The sequence below is a fragment of the Oculina patagonica genome, chromosome 12 (assembly GCF_052425735.1).
Source record: "Oculina patagonica isolate OP01 chromosome 12, crgOcupat, whole genome shotgun sequence".
In the NCBI taxonomy this organism is placed as follows: Eukaryota; Metazoa; Cnidaria; class Anthozoa; order Scleractinia; family Oculinidae; genus Oculina; species Oculina patagonica.
This window is the reverse complement of record NC_135769.1, coordinates 29,988,504-30,009,751: the sequence shown is the minus strand read 5'-3', so window position 1 is coordinate 30,009,751 and position 21,248 is coordinate 29,988,504. Positions and strand designations below refer to the sequence as shown.

Sequence of the window (21,248 nt, the reverse complement as noted above, 5' to 3'; positions counted from 1 at the left end):
CACTTTCCGTTTTAAAATAGTTTCTGAAGTTTTACTTAGATGCATAAAACCTGGAATTTTCAGATGTTGGAGACGTCAGTTGTCACTTATTGATTGGAGGGCAAAAGGTTGCATTTCCTATTTTTGCTGAAAGCTTCAATAGCGTTGCGCACAAATGACGTCACCAAAATTGAGACCCCCCACTTGACTCAGACAAACTACACGAGCGATATGAAGAAATTATGTCACTCTCGAGCACTTCGCTTTGGTCTTTGGCCGTTCTTACGCAAGATGATGGCGTTCCTGGCTCGAAATTTGAAAGTGAAGCAGAGAACTACACTGTGGATCAGTTAAAACGATGGCTGAAGTGCAGAGGGCTAAAATTAAGCGGAAAACGACAACCCTTCGTGACGACCAAATTGTGAAACATGTTACGGAATATATAAAGGCTGGACTACTATCGAGCCATAAAAATCGTATTACTAAACACTAATCACGAACCTAGCGTCAAATTTAGTATTGACGGTAAATAGCTATTTTGATCGGCTCGAAATAATTCTTATCAGCAAAAATGTAGCTGAACGGTATAGCAGTCATTTGCATTATCACAGTTGTCGGCGTTTGTCGCCCGAAAGATAACACATTTCCCGCAAATAAAAGCCAAAAATTCCTGAACCTTCTGTGAAACTTTTATTCGATCTTAATAAACGTTCGCCATGTTAAAAAATAGACTTTTAATCCATTCGTTTTCATGACTACACATTACAAGAAAGCATGACAAACGTGACCATCGCGACCTTTATTTACAACCTGGCGCGCCGGGCGGCGTACATTCATGCACTATAATAAAGATAAGAAATCCTCGGCGGCAGAGAGATTTCGCTTTCTTCATTTTCGGATGACTAAAGCGAGAGTAGTGCTTTTACAGGCGTCTTTATTTTTTATTTTTGATGTTACTTTCATTCACGTTTTGCATTTTTGATTCATGTTCAAAAATAAATTCTTGCGACACGACAAGTTTCGATTCAAAAGCAGGCATCACATCTATCCCTCACACAAACCTGGGTCGACTTATCATGACTTATACCTGTTTTGCAATCAATGTTTATTTGCCCCATTCAATATTTTTACAATATTTTTACCTCAGTACCGTTTCGCAAAGTACCATTTCGTAAAGTACCGTTTCGTTTCGCAATTCGTACCGTAAGCCGAATGGAATGAAGACTTTCTTCCCCGATTCCTCCAGCTCTAAGAGCGATTTTGGCCAATGTTCAGGATACCTTGAGTCGGTTTTGCACTCACCATGACAGCTGTGCTTTGTACTAACCATTCTTGACCCTTTGAGAAAGCATACACTCCGATTTACCTAACTTTTCACTTGTTTTCTTCACGTATTGACGCTCTCTCGCATACAATCGCTTATGGCCGACTGCAATGTTTGTCTGAGTCACGCGGGGGGTCTCATGAGACCAAATCTATTTTTATAATTTGTGCGCGACGCTATTTCTTGAATACCACACCTTTAATAAGGAATCTGCTTACACAATCGCTTTATACTCCTGGTTTCTCTGGATCTAGTCGCGTTTTCCCACAAATGAACAAAGCTCTGTCGACTTGATATTGAGTGTAAGCCCAAGCAAGCTCCGTCAAGCTGATCGTTCACTCCCCCCATCGATCGTGGAGCTTTGAGTCCACCATTCAAGGTAAGACATGTTATCTCGATCATTTTGAGTGTAAAATTTTCTTTACTAAAGGGGGTCGAACACTTTTGTTGTCGGTTTAGTCGTGGCACGTTCCTCGTTTTTGAGCTGTTTAGCAAACTTATCGGTTTTGGTCGTTTTGTAAAATAATCTTGAATGAGCAAGAAGGGACAGAAAAGTTGCTGTTTCTAGGAAATTAAATCAAAGCAGTTAATGCATACCATATAGTGGTATGTTGTTCGAACGTTCGATCGATCGATCGATAGTGATGTTTTAATTATAACGAAACGAGTTGAAGTCGATCGCGTGATTGCATGTGATTTGACTGGTATCCTTTACAATTACCGACACTTGGAGCGACACTGGTAGCTACTGGTCGTTCAGTAGTTGTAGTACTGCTCGTCGATGTCCACCATTCAAGAAGAGACTGTTGTATTTCGTCTTGAGTAAGCTTTCATTTCTAAAGAAAGTGCGAACGTTTTACTGTGTTTAAGGCATACGTTCCTCGGTTTTGAGCTATTTCCCGTTTTATAAAATCTTGAAAAATCATCTTGAGCATGAAACGGCAGCAGTGTTGTTGTTTCTAGCTATTCTAATTATCATTTGTTTCAATTAGTGTTAAAAGAAATGATCAACCTTTGCTACAACGGAACGCACGTTCACGGTTTGTAAAATAAACTGCCGAGTAAATATCTCGCAGCGAGCGCTAGCTCATTTTTAACACTATTCGTTCGATTGCGTTGGATTGATTGATTGCTGATCGAATGAAAAACGTTTTGTTGAGAATGAATATATAAAACTTCATGCCTTCGAAAGTGATCGTCTGTGTTTATTCTGTAATCCGTTTATATGTTTCTCGGGCTCTGACGAGAAGGCAAGCACACGAGCGAGCGAGGAAATTACCATTTTCATTTTCTGCTCACACCCGAAAATACATTTGTGTTTTCAGGAATCGTTATGACTTCCGCCGCAGCTCCAACATTTCATTCCACCAAAGAAACGACCAACTATGCCCGGTTGTGTCGGCTTCTGGTAGATGTGGGTGCAAGTGTCCTGAGAGAGACATTTGACAAGAAGCGTCCACCAGGAAGTCTGGACACCGTTTTGTCAAGTCCCCCAGTTCATGCTCTGTTGTTATCGCTTAAGAAAAAAGTGTTGAATCCTTTACAATGGGGTAAACTGTATCCTGCCATCAAATCTTCAGTTTCATCAAGGAACTTTGACATTACTCTTCTCATGGTCCTGTTACGGAACATCTGTGGTCTTGCTCCTCCAGTTACTGGTTGGAATAATCTTCCGGCAGCGACAGATTTAACTTTAGAAGCTGATATCGTTCGCATCAAGTGCTACAGAAACACAGTTTACGGTCATGCCAGCGAAGCCTCAGTTGATGACGCAACATTCAATCAATACTGGCAGGACATCCAAGATGCATTGGTGAGACTGGGAGGAGCATGTTATCAAGATGCTATTGATGATCTGAAGAATGAATGCATGGACCCTGATTTTGAGGAGCATTACCAAGAGCTTCTTAAACAGTGGGTAAAAGATGAGGTCAGCATTAAGGAAAGACTTGATGAAATCGAACAAAAGTTGGATGCATTGAGAGAATCAATCGTTACTCCTGAAAGCAAAACAGGTGTTGAAGGTAAGAAGTATTACGCACTGCCTACCTATGATTGTATTGCGCATGAACAAAAGGAGAATTTGCACGGCGTCTAACTGGTCGCGTTTCCCAGAGACCCCAATCCAACTGATTAGCACCAAGAATTGAAACCTGAAGGCTAATAAATATAAAAGTGAAAGAACACCTAGGGCTCCGGGGAAGAAGTTTTCAGTCTCTATATGTTTTTTTACATTTTGAGGCAGGAGAACAATGAAGGTCAAAATTTTCTGGTTTGGGAAAAGGGGAAGTGGAGAGGCGGTGGCATGCCCCCAGACACCCCTCTTATATAACGTACATACTAGTTATGCAACGCTTTCGAGTGGTATACTATGGAATATCCCACGAGTCACTTGCATTTTCTAGGTAAACACACGAGCCTTTAGGCGAGTGTGTATACCAAGAAAATACAAGTGACAAGTGGGATATTCCATAGTATACCACAAAAAAGTGTTGTGTAACTTTTTTATACCATGCCATAGAAAATACGCTTACTAAATTTCGTCGAGAATATAATCGCAGCGCACGATGAGAGGGTTGGGTTGAATACCGTCGAATATACAACGGCTTTCCTGTATTCTGATTGGCTGTATTTTCTATGGCATGGTATAAAAAACAGTATCAACTAAACCCCACCAACTAATTGGTTGCAAATACAGTCGAATGTCCACTGACGATCTTCCTTTGGTGAATAGAGGTATTCATAGCTCTTTATTGGGTGGTGCTTTTAGTGAATGACTAATACTCTGATTAAAAGAGGGGGATCATTAAGGACGGACCATTAGAAAAGTGATGGGGGTGGGGGGCGGGCGGAGGATTCTCGGCTTGCATGATTTTTTTTAAGCCCATTGCTTGTGCAGGAATGTTTTTTGCAGGTGTAACCCTCTGCTCGATTTATTTAGTCGTGTTCTTTTTTTATACCATGCTTTTGACAGATGTTGCTTTGTTTACGGAATGGTGACTTGGATAAAGTGAAAATAAATGAACCCCTCCCCCTTCCCTCTTTGACTTTGACGCTTCTTCATTTATTTGCTAAATAGTTTAAATATTTCCATCAAAAGTTGTTATTCATTGATTTAATCCTTTAGGGGCTGGTCAATACATACTCGGGGTGGACTGGAGCAATTGCAAAAGGGGCGGCTGGGAAGAGGCCACCAAAACCGATGTTATGATCACAAGCCATCTTAGGTGGTCCGGGGTCCATGCTCCCCTGGGAAATTTTTATATTTGAGCCTTCTAAAATCTCTAGAAATATAAAAAACTGCTCGCGTCAAGAAATTTATCAATTTGTACTGATAAATACCAGTACTAAGATGTCCCACCCCTATGTGCAGATCAAATTTACATGACCGCCCCCCTCTTATTAACCAGTCCCTTAGAGACCATCTTTGATCAATATTTTTTTTTTTTTTTTTTTAAATATTAAGAATGCCATGTACTGTTACCATAGTATTATCAATGCACGCGGCCAAATTGAAAACCGCCCTCTTGAAAACACGCGCTTTGCGGGCCGCAAATGATTCCTAGCGGGCCGTACAATAGCCAGAAGGCAAGACTTGAAAGTGAATTTCTATAACCACCGGCGTATGGAAAGAAAAGTTTTGCTTGTCGGGAGGCCAGGCTGAATGTAATGTGCTTTGATGAAACTAGAAGTTGAACGCTGGAGATTCTAGTCTGTAGGGGTATATTTCGTCGAAAACGTTGATCTCATCAAGTGTAACATGACAGGTGTTTAATGATTTATAGGAACTTTCCTTCTGTATGATTTTTTTTTTCTTTGCCTTCCCCTTTGCACGAATTTTTTTTTGGCATTTTCCCTTGCATGAATTTCTTTTCTATTTTATCCACCCATCACTTATCATTTTTGTAATGGTCCGTCCCTTATATATTGCAGGGAATGTCCACCAAATCCTTCTAGCCTTCCCTCGCCACCCCATTAAAATAACTGCCCTATATGTTTGTCCTATGTCAACTTTATCACATCAACTAAATTAATTGCTAATTTAAATACATACCATCTCATCACCCTTTCCTATTGAAAAAGTACAAATCTAACAAAAAGTTAGTTATCATGTATTATCACTTTAACTTTGTAAATGCTGTTTTCTGTGTTACCTTTTAGCTGTAACTGCCTACACAAGCGCGCTAAAGGCATCAATCAAAAGTCACACGGAGTTCCAGACCAAATTAATGTCCTCTCCTACAGTTTCTGGTTTGAAAACAGATGACATTTTCACTGATCTTCTCATACAACGTGGAAGAAAGCCTGTTGCGTCCGACCTTGATATGAGGAGAGAGGAACGCCTTCGTCAGTACGGTGAAGTGAGTGAAAGTAATCGAGTCAAGCACTGTCAAGAAATTTTCCTACCTGCTACAGATCGGCAAGAGAGTCCCAAATCAATTCTTCTCACTGGAAAAGCTGGCATTGGGAAAACACTGTTTTCTCAAAAGTTGCTGCGAGATTGGGCTGACGACAAACTAATTCAGACACAAACAAATGCAGAAACCCCTGATTTTAAGTTTGCATACTTGCTGACTTTCCGTCAGTTGAATTTACTTGGAGATGATCTTTTCACTCTGAGAGAACTCTTGAACCGTTCTTCGGTGCTGGATGAACGCTCAAACATTGATGAATCTTTGTTTGAATACATCTTTAATCATTCTGATGAGGTTTTGATTGTCATTGATGGGTTTGACGAGAGTTCACAACAAGATTACATCGTAAGTGATTTGGATGAACAGTATCCGAATAACGCGCAAGAGAAAATGCCAGTAGCCGCACTTTGTGCCAAGTTAATTAAAGGCAAGATTTTGAGAGGCTCAGTTGTCATGACAACGTCAAGACCCGATGAATCTGATAAGATGAACAGAATTCACTTTGATCGATATGTAGAAATTACAGGATTTTCCGAACAACAGGTCAAAGAGTACATTGGGAAGTATTTCAAAGAAAACGAAAGCATGAAAAGCGCTGTACTTGATCACATCACGAAAAATGAGGAGCTCGTTAGCTTTGCGCATATTCCCGTGCTCTGTTTTCTGATGTGTTCCTACATGGAGTATATGCTTACGGAATCAATGTGCACCGATGCCCTTCCCGTCAAGACAAGTGACCTCTATTTTGAAGTTGTAAACAGATTCTTACTGGACCATAATAAAAAGAAAATTCCTTCCGATGTTACACTTAACAAACTTTCTGAGCTAGCGGCTCAACTGCTTCTAGAGAAAAAGTTTCTTTTTGTTAAAGAAGACATGAAAAAGTTCAGTATAAAAGAAGTTGAAAGCCTGAGAGCAAGCGGTCTTCTTCATTGTGGTCCTCCTTTCAGGAAATCTTTTTCTCAAGTGTCGAAACATTTTTGTTTCAGTCACCTTACACTTCAGGAGTATTTGGCCGCTCGTTGGTTTGTGAAGAGAAAAAAGATACCCTCCACACAAAGTGTATCCCCACTGGTCATGCAATTCATGTCTGGTATTCTATCGAAGGAAAAAGACAACGGACTCATGAAGAAATTACTTGAAGCACTGTCATCGTCAGACAAAAGGGAAGAAGTCCTTCTTAGAGCGAAGTGTCTTACTGAGTATGAAGACAAAAAATTCGCTAAAAATATCATAAAGAAACATCGCCGCCGATACTCTAATGGCAAAGGAAAAATCGAATTTGTTAACTTAACTGATGTGGACTGTATTGCCGTATCATTTCTGTTAGATGCCTTCACCTCATTGAATGACGAAGAAGCCGATACAAGACATCAAACATTTTCTGATCAGCCATTTATTATTAACGGGTTGAAAATCGGCCTTTCAAATCTGACAAAGTCTGGAGTAAGACGAATCTGCAATTCGTTGGAGAAAGACTTCTGTGCCGTTACCGAACTGGACCTGTCTTTTTGTCAATTAAATGGAGAATGTGTTGATTGCATTAGAGGACTAGTTTCAAGTAAATTAACTGAACTTATTCTGAGTATAAATCACATCACCGATGTCGGTGCTGACAGTCTATCTCAAGCGTTACAATCATCAGCCTGTCAAGTAACCTCACTAAATCTGAGTCTTAATGGGATCACCGATTCCGGTGCTGTCAGTCTATCTCAAGCGTTACAGTCATCAGCCTGTCGAATAACCTCACTAAATCTGAGCGTTAATGGAATCACAGATGCCGGTGTTGTCAGTCTATCTCAAGCGTTACAATCATCAGTCTGTCAAGTAACATCAATAGAATGAGATCACAGATGCCGGTGTAGACAGTCTGTGTCAAGCGTTGCAATCATCAGCCTGTCAAGTAACCTCACTAGATCTGCGTAGTACTCAGATTACCGATTCCGGTGTTGTCAGTCTATCCCAAGCGTTACAATCATCAGCCTGTCAAGTAACTTCACTAGATCTGCATAGTACTCAGATTACCGATTCCGGTGTTGTCAGTCTATCCCAAGCGTTACAATCATCAGCCTGTCAAGTAACTTCACTGTATTTGAGTGGTAATCAGATAACCGATGCCGGTGTTGTCAGTCTATCTCAAGCGTTACAATCATCAGCCTGTCAAGTAACCTCGCTAGAACTGGGTTGTAATCAGATCACCGATGCCGCTGTTGTCAGTCTATCTCAAGCGTTACAATCATCAGCCTGTCGAGTAACCTCGCTAGAACTGAGTTGTAATCAGATCACCGATGCCAGTGCTGCCAGTCTATCTCAAGCGTTACAATCATTAACCTGTCAAGTAACATCACTACATCTGACTTATAGTCAGATCACCAATGCCGGCAAGAAGATTCTAAAAAATCTTAAAAGTGTAAAACCAGATCTTGAATTATGGATGGTAATGGTACAGGTAGAAAAGGGATTCAATGTTGAGAAAATTGATTTTGAGGCAGAGGTGTATGTCTAGTAAGTTTACTAATGTACTAAAATTTATAATTTTATAGTGATTTAGATAAGACAGAACAGAAATGTAGTGTGTAGATTTTTTTTCTCTTTTTATACGGTGTACGATGAGTATCATGCGTTTAAAATATCTTGAAAAGTGACATGAAATCTTGAAAAAAAACCTTTAAATCTTGAAAAAAAAAAACATGAAATCTTGAAAAAGAGGCAAGAAATCTTGAAAAACGCGAGAAATCTAGAAAAGAGCTCGAGTGAGAAATCTTGAAAGATGTCGAAAAATCTTGAAAATTAAAAGCGCCAAAAAAGTTCAAAAACGCGAAAAATTTTGAAAAACGCGAAAATGTTGATATAAACGCTGGAAGCTTGAAAATTATTATGAAAAGGTCAAATGAGATATTGAACGCACCTGACCGACTTGCTTGTTGAATAAATGTCTGTTAGGCAAAACACGACTCCCGTTGACTGATCGCTTAAAGTTAGCCTTCAGTCTGTTTAGTTAATAAGTATTTTACTTTCTTTAGAGCTGTTTCAGACTTTCAGTAGAAATATTAATGCCATTATGTTTGCTACTTCTGTGGCATGTTTAGTTGAAAGTCCTTAATCATTCTTTTAAAAGAATGTTGTTTCACACTGTCTGAAACTTATCAGATCTGTGGACCGCTCGAACAGTCACTTTGTTTTATCATTAGCGATCATAAATATTGATTTTTTAAATGATTGCGATATCATTTTCGGCCTAGCTCAAAAAAATCTTAATTGGACCCTTCTAAATCATATTATTATTATTGGTAAACATACACTTCCAAGAAGTTTTTTTTCTCTATTTTGTATTTTTATTTCGTGGCGCATCTGAAAACTAGCTTTTTTAGCTAAGCGTGCAGACCACGTTAACTAAAGATTGTGATTGTGAACCGGCTCAAGAATATTCTACCCCTTTTGCCACATGTTATCATAAAAATAAAATACATTGAATCAATTGAGCGATCAATTGCCCTAAAAAATAACAATCTGAAAACTCACGTTGAAATGTGGAAGCCAATTATCAACTCTCTGTAATATAATGTATAAGACTAGTAATACGTGACTCGCAGGGCCTCGCGAAGCTCTGGGTTGGGGAGGGGGGGGGGTGTTATAAATAAGGAGTGGATTATTTTAACCGGTGATTTGTTTTTGTTGCCTAGTAACGGGCATGGCCGCGACACCCTCGTTCCCAGGGTCTACTCCGCTTTGAAGATGGCGGCTCTTTCTGGTTCGTAAAGAGGTATAAAGCGTTGGGAATCGCAGGCTATTTTCAAAATCATCGACAAATTATTGGATAGTCGCATTTTGGACATTTATTTGACTGCAGTAAAAAAAGAAGAACGAACGGCAGGAGGATTCGAACCCTCCGCCCGCGCGCCCCTGATGGCGATGAAAGGTTTATAGCCTGAATAGGCGGAATGAGGGAGTATTATGTGGAAATCAGTGTTATTTTAATCCGAAAAGAAAAACGATAAAAATGAAAGGCTCAGTATTCGAACCCACAAAAAAAAAGAAAAAAAAAACCCCTAGCCGGATTCGAACCCCCGCCCTCAGTCCAGAAGATCTGATTTCAAGTTCGACGCCTCACACCATTAGGCCACCAGCGCGCGGCCGCGTGACGTCATTTCCGCCAGACACCAAGCTCACAAATATATATATATATATATATATATATATATATATATATATATATATATATATAGACCGTAAACTCCACACGAGATTTCATCCCGCCTGAGCCCTTTGAGGGATCAAATTATACACCCCGCTACGCTCGGCCTTCGGCCTCGCTTCGCGAGGAATTATGAAGTTTTTTTGGAGATTTGGTGTTTAACATGTACCGTAATTACTTTTGTAACGTATAACGTAAGTAATGTGGTATGTTTGTGTAATATAATGTACTGTGTAATGTAATGTATGTAGGGTTATAAAAATGCAATGTACTGTAGTGTTAGTCTTCTGAAGCATTAAAGTAAAAAAAAATATATGGCAGTTCTCAAATAAACTGTACTGTAGTGGCGGATATTTAGACAAATTCTCCCAACTTGTACTACGAGATAGGTGTGAGACCAGTAAGGAGAATTTGTTTTTGTCATTGAAAAATTTACCTAGTAGAAGGGTCAAGTCTGATCTTTTGATTGAAACAATAGTATCCAACTAATTTGTTGCGGTTAAGCATTATATCAACTGAAAGTAAGTTTGCTAAACATATACCTGCATCGCAGCTACCGACAACTTGACTAATAAAAATCGCTACAAACGAGAGAACAACTGAACGGAACTTTCCGTGGTCGGAGGGACACTAAGTCCAGCCCAAATACATGTCTTTAACTGAGAGACAAATTCTGGGGACAAATTGGAGTAAAAAGCAATTGATTCCACGATCAAACAGATCGAACAAATGAGCAATACGTCTCTTTCAAGAATGCAGTACTGTAAACAAATCACGAGGCGAAGCAAGGTGTCATACATGAACGGTTCCCGCGACACATTATAAACAATTATTGGAGGAGGTTTTTGTGATATCCGGAATGGTAAGTGTTATCAGCCGAAGCCTTCGGCTTCGGCTGATAACACTTACCGAGACCTTGATTATTCCGAATATCACATAAACCGAATCTAATAATTGTTTTATTATACATTGTTTTTCAGGAAAAGTAAGTAATCGTCCTACTAAATCGTGGAATAGTTCCTTCCCAATTTTTGTTAGTAATTTTGTGTTTTCCGAGACTTTATTGTCCAGCAATTTTTAAACTTTGGTCAAACTATTTCTCGTTTGAAGAAGTGAATCGACAACCTATGAATTTCATTCGTCGCCAGATGCCTGACACATTGCTCTTGGAAATCATGCATTGCGCGCGCAACCTACAGATAAGTGAATAATCTGCAGCAGATTATTCACTTATCTGTAGGTTGCGCAGATTCCCAGAATTAGCTGAAGGCTCTTAGCCAATGAGAAGACAGCTAGTGACTACAATGTATAATAATACCCATTATTATACATCAGAATTACTTTGAAACATGTGATTGGTCGAGAGCATTCAGTCAATATACAGTAGCATGTGAACTCGACATGATAACCCAATATCTGCAGCAGATATTGGGTTATCATGTCGAGTTCAAAGTCCGCATAGTTTCGAAGCCCCTCGTCCGTGTAGTGCTGTCAAACTTTCAAAAATATGGCTGAGCGATTCGACTCCGTTTCCGAAGAGGAATTGAAAAAGTTTTCATCGAGAATAAAGATTCTAAAAACACCAAGAGAACAACAAGAACAAGTTTAAAAATTCTGAATGATTATTTGAGGGAGAAGAACCTGGAGGAACCACAAGATAAAACCGCTTTGGCCAATGTTCTGACGAAGTTTTTCGCCGGCGCTAGAAAAAGTGATGGCAAATTGTTTGAAAACGTATAATAAAACAATTATTGAATTCGGTTTTCGCATGATAGCTAAATTATCAAAACCTCGTGTCTGTGTTATCTGCCTCAGCCTTCGGCTTCGGCAGATAACACAGACCTCGGTTTTGATAATTTACGATATCATGCTCAACCTCATCCAATAATTGCTTATTAGTTGTAGCTCGCGCGAAATTTGTGACACGCTGTTGAAAGTACAATATAATTATTGTGTAAATGTAAAGCGATGGTGACTGACAACACAAGTTTCAATGACAGGTGTCGTTCATATTTAGCTACATTTGTGCCTATGTTTGAAATATTTATAAAAATTGTGACCAAACCTTATTACACTTGTGGCTTTGTAACAAATGTGATCAGTTATTACACCTGTGCCTTCAACACTTGCGTCTACTATATCCATGGTAACCACCTTAAACAAAATAATGTTCCAAATATATGAAGGCTTGTGGTTCACGCCAACATCAAGCTTCTGTTGAACGAGAGTGAAATTATTTTCAATTAAAGATTTATAACGCAGGTTTGTTAATGGTCGATTAATATCAGAACGCGTTCCGCGCAAAAATCAGCATTCATCAGCAGAAAAAAAAACTAATTTAACACTCAGTAAATGTTCAACAGTTTCGCTGTTATATGGAAAAGTTTTCCACGTTTTACTTGAGATGTCAAATTGAAAAGTATTCTCTACACTCGTTCTCAGATGTTTAATTATATATTGTGTATTCAAATTTAGCATAATGACAAAAATTATTGAAAGCGGAGTACAATATATATAGTGGTTAAACATCGATGCACTTTGGAAAGCGAAAGTAGAATATATATTAGTGACTACCACACCTTAAATTAGGTTTATATCAGTTGTGTATGGAATCTATTTGTCTGTGTGCTAGCACTGAACTTCTTCTTGATATCTTACGATTGAATAGAATTTGTCTCTTGATTCGGACGATTCCAAAAGATTAACATATCTCGGAGAGAAGACGTTTTGAACTTACAAAGCGCCAAGTCAGCCATTTATGATAAGATTTCAATTGTTGCTTCTCACCTTGAACAATTTCAATTTTTTTATTTACAGTGTAAGAGGCGAGATCACATACTGTAACGCCATACATTCTCCGATAAACTCAGCGTTATAACTTTGTTTAATCACAACAACTCGAATCTACAACTCAGCACATGGTATTGCACCATCAACGTGTCACGTGACTAAATAGTTCTCTAGGGGGGTAGCCTAAGGCGCTAGCCTAACATTACACCACTCCCCCCTTTATGAGCACTGTCGCAGTGCGTGTCCACTATGAAAGTCACTTCCGAGTGTTCTGAAGCAATTTGAATGTAACACAACAAACTAAAAGTCTCTAACGACTGTTCATGAACATGTCATGTCCACAGTTCTCAGGCAAACATTAAAACACCTGAACTTGTCAATTTGCTTTATCTGTTCCATAAAGTCTATCAGTTCTTAGTCATTTCATGTTAACATCACTGGAAAAATCAGTTAACCAGCCACCCAAGTCCCGTACCAATTTGGTGGCTTCCGCTGTCTTGAGGGTCTTCCATGAGCACTGGAATCTGCCTCAGGTACAACTTGTCCGGTTGGCTCCACGGTTTGACGACTGAAATCCTCTGGATTACTGTTATCTGCACTAGCCATTGGCAATTCCACTTGAGGTTCGGGTTCCCTCACATCATCAGGCTGGTCACGGTTATCACCCCCATTGTAATCACTCTGAAGTCTCGGGGTAGCATCGTCATTCTCAGGTCTCAGAGCAGCACCAGTTTCCTCTCCTCCCAACGTCGACTCCGTTTCAACAAGCTCAACTCCCTCTCCATCACTAACTGGAGCTGACTGTCTATCTTCGACAAAAACCGGAGAATCAACATCCGATGCCTCTTTACTCTCCTCTCGCTGATTCGATAACTCTGTCTGCCTTTCTGTAATCCATCCCTCCAGTGGAGGCCCAAGGTAAGGCTTTAATCGGTCTGAGTGAACAACCTTTGGCTTTGCCTTCTTGCTCTTCTGGATTCAGTAAACAACATCTGATAGCACTGATATCACCAGGTAAGGTCCCTCCCAAGGACAGTCAAGTTTAGGGTTTCTCCCTCTCTTTCTCTTCACATTGTGCAGCCAAACAGAATCACCAGTACTGAATGGTCTTCCAGCGAGTCGTTTGTCGTAGTTCCTCTTCTGGTGCATGGCTGCCTTGTTCAAATGTCGCCTAGCCAAATCATGTACACTGGCCAACCTCTTTTGAACAGCCTGGGCATAGTCCATCTTGAGCGGCGACGCATCAGGAGGTGCCTCTGTTATGGCATCCAAGGGAACTTCCAGTTCTCGACCCAGCATTAACAGATTAGGCGAAACCCCTGTCGACTCGTGTACAGCACTTCGATATGCCATCATGCAAGCTGGAAGCTGAAGATCCCAGTCCTTTTGGTCCTCGTTAATCTTTCCACGCAGCATTTCAACAAGAGTCCGGTTAAAACGTTCCACCTGCCCATCAGATTGGGGATGCAGTGGAGTGGTGCGAGTCTTCTCAATGTCTAACAGCTTGCAAATTTCAGCAAACACCTTCGATTCAAAGTTAGTCCCTTGGTCGCTATGAAGTTGACGGGGTACACCGAAGCGACAAATGAACTCGTCCACTAACTTCTCAGCAACAGTAGTGGCCTCCTGGTTTGGTATTGGGTAGCTTTCAGTCCATTTAGTGAAATAATCACTAACCACCAGTATGAACTTGTTCTTCCGTGGAGTTTCTGGCAGTGGGCCAAGAATGTCAACCGCAATACGTTCCATGGGAGCTCCCACCACGTACTGTTTCAACGGAGCACGACGTTTCTTTCCCCATGTTTTCTTTGAAGCACAGACATGGCACCTGGTAACCAGTGAGTGAACTGCTGAAGTAAGTCCTGGCCAATAATAACGAGACTGAAGAGCACCTATGGTCTTTCGTACACCGCGATGACTAGCTGTCGTGTGACTATGATGAGCTTCAAAAGCAGTCTGTCGGAGACTCTCTGGAAGGACAACCTGGTTAGTCGTCTGATCTCCTGCGTCACTTTCCCATTTCCGACAAAGTACACCATTTCTGAAGAGCAGCCTGTCCCATTGTGCCCACAAGGCCTTTACCGCACGACTCTGAGGTGACACATCCTCCCACAATGGTTTCCTTTCACTGGCTTTCTTCCATCCAATAATGACTTTGAGATCAGAATCTGCTTCCTGCTGCTCCCTCAAGAAGGTGGAAGTCCACGTTGGTTCTAACTTTACGGTCCCACAACGATCACCAACAGGACCCCCACAGTTTGCAGGCTGTTCACTGTCCTGGTGTGGGGCATGCACATCAGTCTGAACACCCACGTGAACAAAAGTCACTTGCTTCTGTGACTTCCAACCTACACACCACTTACAAAGGTCATCACAAGGTCGACGGGAGAGCGCATCAGCATTCTGGTGTTGCTGTTCTGATCGATATTGGATCAAAGTCGAAGGTACTTAAGAATTCAATCCAACGTGCCAGTTGCCCTTCGGGATCTTTTGCCCCAATGACGGAACGCAAAGGGGCATGGTCAGTTCTTACGCAGAATCTTGCACCCTGTAAGTAATGCCGATGTTGCTTTACAAACTCAACAATTGCCAATAGCTCACGACGAGTCACACAATAGTTCCTTTCAGACTTAGACAATGTCCGGCTCGCAAACGCAATAGGTTTCTCCACCCCGTCCTGAAGCTGTGATAACACTGCACCAATTCCATGGTCCGATGCGTCGGTGTCTAACACAAACTTCCCCTCTCTGGTCGGATAGGCCAGGACTCTACAGGACGTAAGTAAACCTTTTAGGCTGTCGAAGGCCAGCTGACATTGCCCTGTCCAAACAAACTCTGTCTTCGCTTCTGTTAGCTTATGCAGTGGTTGAGCTACGGCTGCGAAATTAGGGATGAACCGGCGGTAATACGAGGCAAGTCCAAGGAAACTTTTGACCTCTGTGCTGTTCTCTGGAATGGGCCACGTACGAACTTGTTCCACCTTTCCAGGGTCTGCAGTAATGCCTTCTTCTGTGACCACATGTCCAAGTGTAGGGCCAACATCATTCCTATTCAGGCATCCCCCGGGCCCTTGGGTGACACCCTGCTCGCGTTTCCCGAGTCTGCACTGACTCTATCTTGTGACTTGCTTTTTGGGCAGTTACGACGGTAATGGCCAAATTCTTTGCAATCCCAGCATTGACCATTTCGATTAGGATAACGTGCAAGCATTTGGGCTTCCAGAGGTGTTCAGGGTCATAGTCTGGGAAAGTTGCTGAATCTGCTGGACTAATTCTTGGAGAGCAACTTGCTGTGTTTCCTGACGCTGTTGTTGCATTTGAATGTCAGAGCGTAACATGTCCAACTGGGCTCTCATCAAATCAGGCTTCTTTCCAACTTCATCCACTGAGCGAACCTTTGAAGAGCTTCCTCGCCAATCACCATCCAAAAGACGAAATGCTTCCAGTTCACAGGCCAGTGTCAGGGCTTCGTCCATAGTTTTTGGTTTATCCCTCCGTAGTCTAAGCCTGTCATCTTGATCTTTGATAGCGTCAATAAAATGCTGAACGGCAAATCGCTCTTGGGTATCAGGAGACAAATCCTGGTAAGCTAGACTGGACATACTCCGAATATCTGCAGCAAGAGCTTGAACACTTTCGTTTTCCTGCTGGCGACGGTTGTGCAGACGTGCCTGGTGCAACTCGCGTTGTTTTTCAACACCGAACCGAAGTTCCAGCTTGTCTACAATCTTCGCGTAATTTCTACAATCGCTATCAGACATGCCATTGAGCACCTTTTGAGCTTCGCCGCGAAGACTTGCGGCCAGGAATACAGCAGCTTCATCTTCGTTCCAACCATTAACAACAGAACAACGCTCAAAGTGCTTTAAATAATCTCGTAGCGACTGAGTACCATCATAATCTGCGGGATTCTTTACAGGTTTGCTAAACTTTCGGCGATTTGTAAACAAATCAGCTGAGTTATTACTCGGTTCGCTCTCTGACGACGCGAACGGATTTGAAGAGTAAGTACCTGAATTATTCAACTGGTTCTCTGATGCGAACGGGTTTGCAGAGTGGACTCGGCGACTTGAGCTTTCTAAATTTACTGATCGATCCAAAGATAAATCGGACGTAGGTGTAAACGGGTTTCCAGATTTAAAAGGGTTAACTGGCGTTGAACAATTCATACCTTTGACTCCTGAATCCACAATTGAGTTTTCCGTCATTGCAAATGGACGAAATCACACAAGTAAACACACCAGCAAAATCTCGAGGCAGAACCTCACAAATCGACAAAATTCGGTCGCACAAACCATCCAAATAGTTCCATCGATTACAGGTTACCGTAATGTTCGGGTTTTCTTCACCGCTGTCACCAATGTAACGCCATAAATTCTCCGATAAACTCAGCGTTATAACTTTGTTTAATCACAACAACTCGAATCTATAACTCAGCACATGGTATTGCACCATCAACGTGTCACGTGACTAAATAGTTCTCTATGGGGGTACCCTAAGGCGCTAGCCTAACATTACAATACTTTCTTTAATAGTGTCATGTTCCTTTTCTTTTCGGAACTTTTTAAACTGCCTTAAAAATTAGTCGTTGGTTTTATATTCACTTTGAGCAGGAAGCGAAAGCATGCCTGCATGTAGTGTCGACAAATAGTGAACAAGAAAGTGTCTGCAAAATCAAAACCAGAGCGCTCCTGGCAACAGATTTCAAACAAAATCGAACAATCGTTTGAGTTTGAACGGATTTTAGCAAACCCCGTCGAAGTAAATCGCGTGATTGGTTCTTTACTGAACACAATCAAATTCATGTAAAATGTCCAGAAACGACGGAGCGATTTATTTAGTAGTATATAGTTCAGTTGAAGAAACGATCAAACGTAACGTTTGAACAAGTACGATGCAAACCACATGTGCTTGCTAAGTTACATTTTGTGCTGTTAGTGGAATGTAAGTCAGGTGCTGATCTGTTCTTTTGAAGTTATTCTAAGGCTGTCAGATAGCGTTTGGAAAATGCATGTAATCGGTCGCATGATATTGTTTTGCAACGATCTTCGATTGTCTTCGATCACCTTACTCATTTGTACTTCAGTCGTTTTATATAATTTTAATTTTCGAACGTTGATAAGTAAACAACACGTTTTGAACTTGCCTGGGAAGCTGGTACAGGAGTAAATATGGGTTCGAGTTATTTGAGCCCGCTTGGAAAGATGGCGCGCGGGGAGAAAAGGTGGTGCTGATTGATTCCTCTCATCTCACGAGTTCCCTCGCGCGTTCCCCCGGCTAATATACTTTCACGCCTGCTTAAACCCGCTAACCAAAAGCCACCGTTAATGTTTTCCGGCTCAACATGTCGAGCTCTTGAGCTCTTTATTCCTTTGGCAAAATCACTAAAACTGTCGAAGCTTGTCTGGATCGGTCTTTAACCGATGGTTATTCAAAAGGTTGAATTTGCATGATTTGGAACTGGCGCTAGTTACGTACCAGTAATTTAAATTTTGCGAAACCACGTCAAAATCAGCTCACATTTGCAGTTCCGAGCACAAAAAAACACTGAAATGACATCTAAAACATGCAATCCATTTGGCCAGTTTACAACATATATACTGATTTACCGTTAGTTTATAAAGTGCTACTACTGTTGGTAAATTAATATGTAAGGTGCAATTGCAGTTGCAATACTGGAAGCTAAAAAGTTAAGAATAAACTCGGTCTTTGGCATTAGAATCCGAACGAGTTTAAATAAATTTTCTTTGCCCCGTAACTGCCCTCCCCCCCCCCCCCCCCCTCTTCTTTCTTTCCAGGGCTAAAGTGAAAAAGGAAATACATGGTTTAATTACTATCGTAATGAATAAGTCTCTACTTTCAGCCCTTTTCAGTTTACCACTTACGTGGTAAAATGCGTAAGTTTACGTTTTCTTTCATTTTTATAGATGTCTTTATCTATATTTTTGTGATCACTATAGGCCTCATCATCCATGGCTTCTGCAGCTCCAACATTTCATTCCACTAAAGAAACGACCAACTATGCCCGGTTGTGTCGGCTTCTGGTAGATGTGGGTGCTAGTGTCCTGAGAAAGACATTTGACAAGAAGCGTCCACCAGGAAGCCTGGACACCGTCTTGTCAACTCCTCCAGCACACGCTATACTGAAATCACTTCGAAAGAAAAGAGTCCTGAATCCTTTACAATGGGGCAAACTGTATCCTGCCATCAAATCTTCAGTTTCATCAAAGTACTTTGACATCACTCTTCTCATGGTCCTGTTAAGGAATATTTGTGGTCTTGTTCCTCCAGTTACTGGTTGGGACAGTCGTCCATCTGTGACAGACACAACCCTTGAAGCAGATGTAGTTCGCATTAAGTGCTACAGAAACACAGTTTATGGTCATGCCAGCGAAACCTCAGTTGATGACGTAACAGTCAGTCAATACTGGCAGGACATCCAAGATGCATTGGTGAGACTGGGAGGAGCATGTTACCAAGATGCTATTGATGATCTGAAGAATGAATGCATGGACCCTGACTTTGAGGAGCACTACCAAGAGCTTCTTAAACAGTGGGTAAAAGATGAAGTCAGCATTAAGGAAAGACTTGATGAAATCGCAGAAAGACAAGAAAAGTTTGGAAGGAAGTTTGATGACTTGAAAGAATCAATCGTGAGTCCTGAAAGAAAAACAACTGTTGAAGGTTAGAAGTATACATGATCTAAATGGGGTAATGTTCGAAAGTTTAAAATGTGTTCGTAATTGTCAGAAATTATAATTTTTGATTTAGAATTTTTTTAATAAAAGTTTACATGCATGAAGGTTTTCATCTCAAATCAGTCACCACACCGGGACGTTTAACAGATTCTGAGCATCAAGGAGTAATAAAGTGGAACACTGAATTAGGAGGTTTTTAAACTGAGGAAAATTTCTCATCACAGGGCACGAAGCTGCTTGTTGAGCACAAATAACGGGCGAAAGGAGGAAAACATTTGTACTCTTCGTTTGCCTGGCCACGCGCAATGTAAATCAGTGCGAAGTTTGGACTAAAACCTTAACTGTCTCGCTTTTCAGTAGATTTCGTTGAGCCGAAACTCCCTGAGACTGTTTCGTCTGGCGAGAACGACACTAGAATAGACAAGCCCTGTCAAGCTCTGCCAGTGACTGCAAACATTTTGTGATCTGCACCCAGAATCATCTGAAGAAGCCACTGCTCCTGAAATACAAATTGTACCGTTCGTGAACTTATTCCATTTTAAAGAATTTAAAACCGCTGCCTTGTTTTATCATTTACTTTGCAATAGGACACCATTTGCAGCGCTTTGAAGAAGTACATCTAAGAAATTAACTGCCGTTTGGCTGTTTACTGACTAAATCCATTTTTAAATAGTTTAATGACTAAATGTCTATTTTTAAGCTCTTTACTGATTAGAGCTGTACCCCATCTACACTTTCTGTAATTTAAATTGGAAATGCACTATAAAAGGGGTTGTGCTTTGAGCTAGTTTCCAAAATATGCAATCAAACGGGTGCACTCTTAAATACCGAGTCAGGACACGAGCTAAGATTCGACGGCTAGGACTCGAGCTAGAGAGTCTTAATGGGGTTAGCCGTTAGCTGTAAAACAGCCAAAACGTTAGCCGTTAGGCGTAAGAATTGAAAAAAAAACTTAACCGTTAGCCTTAAAAAAGGTTGACCGTAAAAATTCCAGCCACTAAAATGAAGGTCTCAAGATCTCTTGTCAAGACTTTTTGGTCTGCCTTTTATGTGTCTTGTTACCTAGAAAGGCCGATACTCTTAATTAGGCAAACCGGAAGTGTTAGAAGTGTCTGCCGAATGTGTCTTGGCACGAGTTGACAGACGTTTTGACAGCTCTGACTGTTGCTCTGTATCTCTATATCTTCAAAATTCAATGGTCCTAGACCTAAAGAATAATCTCCATTGTTTTAACAAGTTGAAAATTAACTTCAATTTGTATAAATATGTTTTATACCAATACAAATTAATTTTTAACAACTCCGTTAACTGAAAAAGAAATAAATTAACCGTTAGTCATAAAAAAGCCAAAAAAATTAACGGTAATTGCCACAACCCCATTGAGACCCTCGAGCTAGGAATCGAGCTCAGAACTAGAGCTAAGAATTCAAGCCACGACTCGAGGCAGGATTCTTACAGCGCTTCGGTTAGCGCCATGAGAGGACCGTATGGCTTTTACTCCAGTTTGTGTACGGTTAGCTTTCATTTCGGTTTGCTTGCGGTTAGCTTTTGTTTGTTACTATATATTGTGATAAATCATGTGAATTTCACAGCAACAAGGACAACAATAGTTCTGACTTGAGTCCTGGGCTCATGTCCTGAGCTCAAGTTCTGGCTCGAGTCCTGGCTCGAGTCCTGGCGTTGACTTAAGTTTATCTCCACATACGGGCGAAACAAATTTTACCCCCCCCCAAAAAAATACAAAGCGCGCCCGCGGAAAAGAGGATTATCTAAGGGAATGGTTCCCTCATACACAGGTCTTTTCTTGAGATAATTTATTGAAAATAGTTTTCTCCTCCAGTCCGCAAC

The 21,248-nt window shown here is 41.0% G+C and overlaps 1 pseudogene across 1 annotated transcript in view; it reads left to right on the top strand.

Annotated features, from left to right (window-relative positions):
- The first annotated feature begins 743 nt into the window (after positions 1-743).
- Positions 744-21,248, top strand: part of LOC144634032 (uncharacterized) — a 43,644-nt pseudogene continuing 23,139 nt past the window's right edge. Inside the window, exons 1-3 of the transcript XR_013567143.1 lie at positions 744-1,682; positions 2,629-3,327; positions 5,465-8,161. The product of XR_013567143.1 is annotated as an uncharacterized LOC144634032 (transcript). The remainder of the gene's footprint in view (positions 1,683-2,628; positions 3,328-5,464; positions 8,162-21,248) is intronic.